Raw genomic sequence first — 6,439 nt, forward strand, 5'->3', positions numbered from 1 at the left:
GGTAAAATGGCAACAATACGTGCGATACATATCGACTCAAAACGCTCATTTCACGCGTCTACATGACTTTTTTTGTAGAGGATAATGTTAAGTATAAATATATATTTATTTTACTTTCTTTAGATTTGTAAGGAGCTTCAGACAATATCACCGAAATTCTTGCAATTTCTCCTTTCTTTCTCAGGCTATGAGAACAAAACTTCGATGGCGACTTTCCATCTTCGTGCATAAATCGAAACCAGGTCGATGCTTTATTTCCGATACTTAAGTCGAGCCCGCGAAAAGCCGTCGGATACAAAGCCGAAGCGCCATAACCACTTAAGGAAGCTTTCGTGGGAGGCTCATGGGATAGAATCTGCGTCTCATGGAGTATATAGTATAGCATAAGCGGATTTAAGACGCTCCGTTATATCTTTATAAATGGAACTACTCGGGCCCCGCGCGCGGAAACGCCTTCATATCGCTCAAGGGATTTGCAAAATTACGTCTTTGTTGCCCGCGTCGCGCTGTCCCGGGAAAAATCTCGAGAAAAATCGTCGGCCTTTGAGCCACCAGATCGACGCATAACGCGGATTGCCTGGCGAGTGATGATGCCGATAATTACGATGATAATGGCCATTGGGATGCTCTATCGCGTGAGATATTTGAAATTAAGGGCCCAGTCTGTTCTAGCAGTATGAAAAATTGATAATTTTTAGGAATTTTTTTTGAAAGATATTAGAAATTGATCTTTTTTGGCCTTTTACATATGTTTTTATTGATGTTTAAACAGTACGTTAGTATTTTTAAATCTTGGATATTTAGCTTTCTTTTTGTTCAATACGAGCGTAGCGTATTCGAAAATGCATGATTCGACATGCTACACCTCGTGTAATTGTTAGAAATAAATAAATTTGGACTAGTTTTATTCTATAGAAAGTTTATGGGATTGATATTGAGCCTAATTTCACTAGAGAAAATTGAAGAATAACAAAGAAGTGTCATTTTAAAATTAGATATTTCAATTTCGCTGAAATTTTTTCATTTCTTAGAGATTAGAAAAATATTAAGTATCAATTTTTAAAATTTTAATTAGATGTAGTATCCCAAAAAATGTGTTCTTCTTTATTAAGAAAAAAAAATTGAAATTATTCAGCTCATTAATCCGTCACAACCAACTTTAAAAACAGAGTTTTGAGAAAAACACATTTAAATTTTTCAGATCTATTTTAAAACGCACATTATTCTACTCAAAGTCTTATAACTTCATCAATTTAGCAAATTTTTAAATAAAATTTGAAAGATATTCTTCAGACATCATATTTTTTTTAAATGTAAAAAAATCGGTTTTTTTGACCCTCTAAAATAGACTGGGTCCTTAATTGACATGTGTATAAAGATACGGAAAAATGCATCCAGCATCTAACAATAAGCGCAATTGAAGAAAAATTCAAATAATGTACTCTAAATCACTTTTTGTATTATGTGTAATTATCTTACAATTTTTAAAAAATATTGCGTTGTTTAAACACTCTTAATATATATCGCAATAAATAGCAAAAGTGGATATTTTGACGTCAAATTACATCAAAACTATATACTTTTGCTATCTGGGATATACATATATGCGTATTCATCGAATGGGCGGATACGATTGTACCGGTTTGCTAGATAGTAAATACGAAAATAAATACAAATTGTGTATACAAACTTACAGACGCCAATAATATATGTATATTATGTTGGAACTAACAACAATCCATTAATACCATTAACATACCATTATATTTATATATAAATATTATTACATATATGTAAAATATACAGGGTGTCCCATTTTAACAGTTCCACCCTCATAACTTTTCAGGGTCAACGTTTGAAGGAAAACGACTCGAATAAAAATTGTAGGGAACAAAGGGGGCTATCTAATAGTGACCTTGGATTTGACATTAAAGGTCATTGAAAAAAATAAATAATTGTTTAAAAAAATATATTGTAAATAATTACATACTTTTTCTTAAAAACAATTATTTTTTTTTGCACTAATTGATTTGTCTCATTATTAGTCCCATGGGCCCGGAGGTAATTGAAGTGTGTTGACATTACCGACCGTTTGAATGCATCAAAGATAATTACACAAAAATTATATTTAATTCATACGGTTATTTTAGTTAATCCAGTTATTGTTTTATTATCGAAAACACCGATATCATTAAAGACCGATGGTCTTATGGGATTTAGGATATTACTGGAAAAAAACTCGCCACGCGCTACTGTAGGTAAGTAAATCTTTGCATTGTTGATAATAAAACAGTAATTTTATAATAAAATGTTTATTTTGTTGTTCTTGAGGTAGTTACATAAAAGATCTATACATTTTCGATAATAAAACAATTGGATAAACATCGGCCATATTACATATCCAGCTCCTATCCTCTTCTTTCCTACTGATACCTACTTAAATCACACATGCGCAGATATTCACTTCTCATGCGTAAAACCACCGACGAGATATTATTAAAGACCGTCAGTCCTGGGTAAACTTTTGTGACCATCAAGTGGGCCCGGTAGGTCCGGAGGTAATTGAAGAATGTTGACATTACCGGCCGTTTGATTAGATCGAAGATAATTACACGAATTATTTAATTCATACGGTTATTTCATTTCATCCAGTTATTATTTTATTATTGAAAACACCGACGAGATATTATTAGAGGCCGATGGTCTTATAGAATTTAGCATATTACTGGAAAAAAAACTCGCCACGCGGTACTGTAGGTAAGTAAATCTTTGCATTGTCGATAATAAAACAGTAAATTTACGATAAAATGTTGATTTTGTTGTTCTTGAGGCAGTTATATAAAAGATCTATACATTTTTGATAATAAAACAATAACTGGATAAACTAAAATAACGCGTAGCGAATTTTTTTTCCAGTCACACTAAATCCCATAAGACCACCGGTCTTTAAGGGGATCCAAAAGCCGTCTGTTTTACCGACCAAAAATTATTATTTTGCACATCGAAATCTTTTTTTTAGTTGAATAGAATAATAAATCCTTTTCCACGATTTAAGTACACATCGAAACAAAGATGAGATTTCACGAGTTTATGTTAAAAACGAAGAAAAGCTAAAAAATTACAGTTTTTTTACCGGCTTCTTGCGTCAGGTCATAACAATATTTGCTTAATATAAAAGTTTTGCAGTTTGTATGTACAAAACAAGATAGGTCTCCACTCGGAAATGCATGAAAGAATATAAGTAAACATTTAGAAACATGTTTAGAAGCCTAGTAAAAAATTACTGTGTGCAAAATTTTGCAGACAGTAATCTTTTTTACTAGGCTTCTAAACACGTTTCTAAACGTTCACCTATATTCCTTCAGGCATTTCCGAGCGGAGAGGTATCTTATTTTGCACGTACACATTGCAAAACTTTTATATTACATAAGTATTGTTCTGACCTGACGCCAGAAGCCGATAAAAAAACTGTAATTTTTTAGTTTCTTTCTGTTTTTAACATAAACTCGTGAAGTCTCATCTTTGTTTCGATGTGTACTTAAATCGTGGAAAAGGATTTATTATTCTATTCAACTAAAAAATCATCCGTTTATTTTTTTCTTAAAATGTAAATATATATATATATATATATATAAAATTCATATATTCATCATATTATAAATTCATTTTCAATTATTCATATATTATTATCATCTCATAATTATAATAAATGTCATCTAAAACTTTGTTTGCGCGGTCGCATAGCTTCTAAAAACGACGTGTCAAACAAAGAACGGATTGTTTCACAAAATAGTCCTCTCTGCGAGATTTATCGTTTCTCACAATTTGTCACAGAAGTCCTGAATCACTCACCCCGTATAGAAAATTACCACAAATTTGCTATCACGCCATGCACAGCAAGGTTTGTTCTGATCTTGTCACAAATTTGCTATCATATCGTGCATGGCAAGGCTTGCCCTATTCTTGCCACAAAGTTGTTGCCATGCCGTGCACGGCAAGGTTTGCCCTATTCTTGCCACAAATTTGTTGTCATGCCGTGCACGGCAAGATTTGCTCTATTATTTGCACAAAATGTGTATCACACTATTGCGACAAGCCTTGCCAGCAAAAGCTAAGCTTTTTGCGGACACACCTTGTCACAATTTTGCAGTAAAGGCATGCTCGGGTTTGCTGCAAACTTTGCGCAAAGTTTGCATCAAACCCGAGCATGCCTTTACAGCAAAATTGTGACAAGGTGTGTCCGCAAAAAGCTTAGCTTTTGCTGGCAAGGCTTGTCGCAATAGTGTGATGCACATTTTGCGCAAATAAAGAGCAAATCTTGCCGTGCATGACATGACAGCAAATTTATGGCAAGAATAGAGCAAACCTTGCCGTGCACGGCATAACAGCAAATTTGTGGCAAGAACAGGACAAACCTTGCTGTGCACGGGATGACAGCAAATTTATGGCAAGAATAGAGCAAACCTTGCCGTGCACGGCATAACAGCAAATTTGTGGCAAGAACAGGACAAACCTTGCTGTGCACGGGATGACAGCAAATTTATGGCAAGAATAGAGCAAACCTTGCCGTGCACGGCATGACAACAAATTTGTGGCAAGAATAGGGCAAACCTTGCCATGCACGATATGATAGCAAATTTGTAACAAGATCAGAACAAACCTTGCTGTGCATGGCATAATAGCAAATTTATGGTAATTTTCTATACGGGGTGAGTGATTCAGGACTTCTGTGACAAATTGTGAGAAACGATAAATCTCGCAGAGAGGACTATTTTGTGAAACAATCCGTTCTTTGTTTGACACGTCGTTTTTAGAAGCTATGCGACCGCGCAGACAAAGTCTTAGATGACATTTATTATAATTATGAGATGATGATAATATATGAATAATTAAAAATGAATTTATAATATGATGAATATATGAATTATATATATATATATATACAGGGTGTCCCAAAGCACCCTTGACAACGCTCGTCAGCAAGTAAAGCACAGTAAACTGAACAGAAAAGTCCTGTAACATTTTTTTCTATAACGCTTAATAAAGGAGTTATTATTGAGTAAAATCTGGCCAATCAGCGTCGACTTTTAGCCGCGCGCCTGGTAGTGTGCGTGAGCGTTCCGTCGCTACGGCGACGCACACTAACAGACGGGCGGCTCACTGACGTGCGTCCGGAAATTTTCAAAAATTCCACCGTTAACATCAATGCATTTTTCAACTCTTGTGTAAACATGGCGTGTTGCTCGTCTGAGTACATCGTGATGTTTCTTTATGCGGGCATTAGCATCCATTATTTGAGCGAGCAGTTTGTCTCGTGTATTCATTTTTCTTCTGTACACTTCACTCTTCATCCAACCTCATAAACAAAAATCCAACGGAGTTAGGTCTGGAGATCTTGGTGGCCAATTAATGGCACTGCCACAACCGTGGCATCTCGGAAACCGTAAAAAATAGGACATACATATATTCATATGAACATTTTTGCTTAAAATGACCGATACGATCACCTCCCAGAATATTGACCTTTCCTCCTGGAACACCCTGTATAAGGGAGTTAGCAGTCTAGTAATATATAGAAGTTTATAGCGACCAATGAACTCTATAATACTAGAATGAGCGATCCCTTTGTTTGGCTGTCGCCACTATTTCGCCGAGAGAGAGGTGCCTATGAACAGAGAGAAAAATGAGAGTCGCCACGCTGCCATTTTCCGTGAGATGCTTTTTCTAGGTCGTACACTAGCGTCACGTACATCCATTTTACACCGCCTGGAACTACATGGCCACATCCACTTTCAGAGCCGATAAAACAGCCAATTGGTTCATGTCCGTGCTACATTCACTTTTCGATACTGTCGATTTTGGTTCATGTCCATGCTACATCCACTTTTCGATATTGTCGATGCTGGTAGTACACTGATCGTTTGACAAAGAGAGATGATTGCGCTGTCTTCGTCTCTCTTTCATTGCGTATGTGTGTAGCGTTCGTGAAGGCACAACACCGATACGTTGAGCACACGGATGCGATTGTGGGAGATAATGTTTAAAATTATTATTTAGCATTGCTTTTTACGATTTATACTCTTTGTTTTAAAAATGGGAAAGGGAGAAATAATTTTTAATGCAGATATCTTGTACGATATAAAAAATATAATTTTATTGTACATAATGTTTAATGAAAATTATAAAAACATACACAAAAAGCTATTTAATCCGAAATATTCTCTTTTTTCTACAATCGTTTTATCAAACAAAATTCGGTTAGAAACTTATAAACTATCCTATCCTATCTTGCCAACGCCGTACACACACACACACACCCCTCCCCTCTTATCTAACTCTCGCGCCTAATCTATCGGAACCTCCGTTTCCGCTGCTCTTGTTCCGCGCGCTCTCACTCTCTCTCCTTCTCCCCCCCCCTCTCTCCTTCTTTCTCTCTCTC

This window comes from Formica exsecta, unplaced genomic scaffold (genome assembly GCF_003651465.1).
Source record: "Formica exsecta isolate Colony F162 unplaced genomic scaffold, ASM365146v1 scaffold164, whole genome shotgun sequence".
Classification (NCBI taxonomy): Eukaryota; Metazoa; Arthropoda; class Insecta; order Hymenoptera; family Formicidae; genus Formica; species Formica exsecta.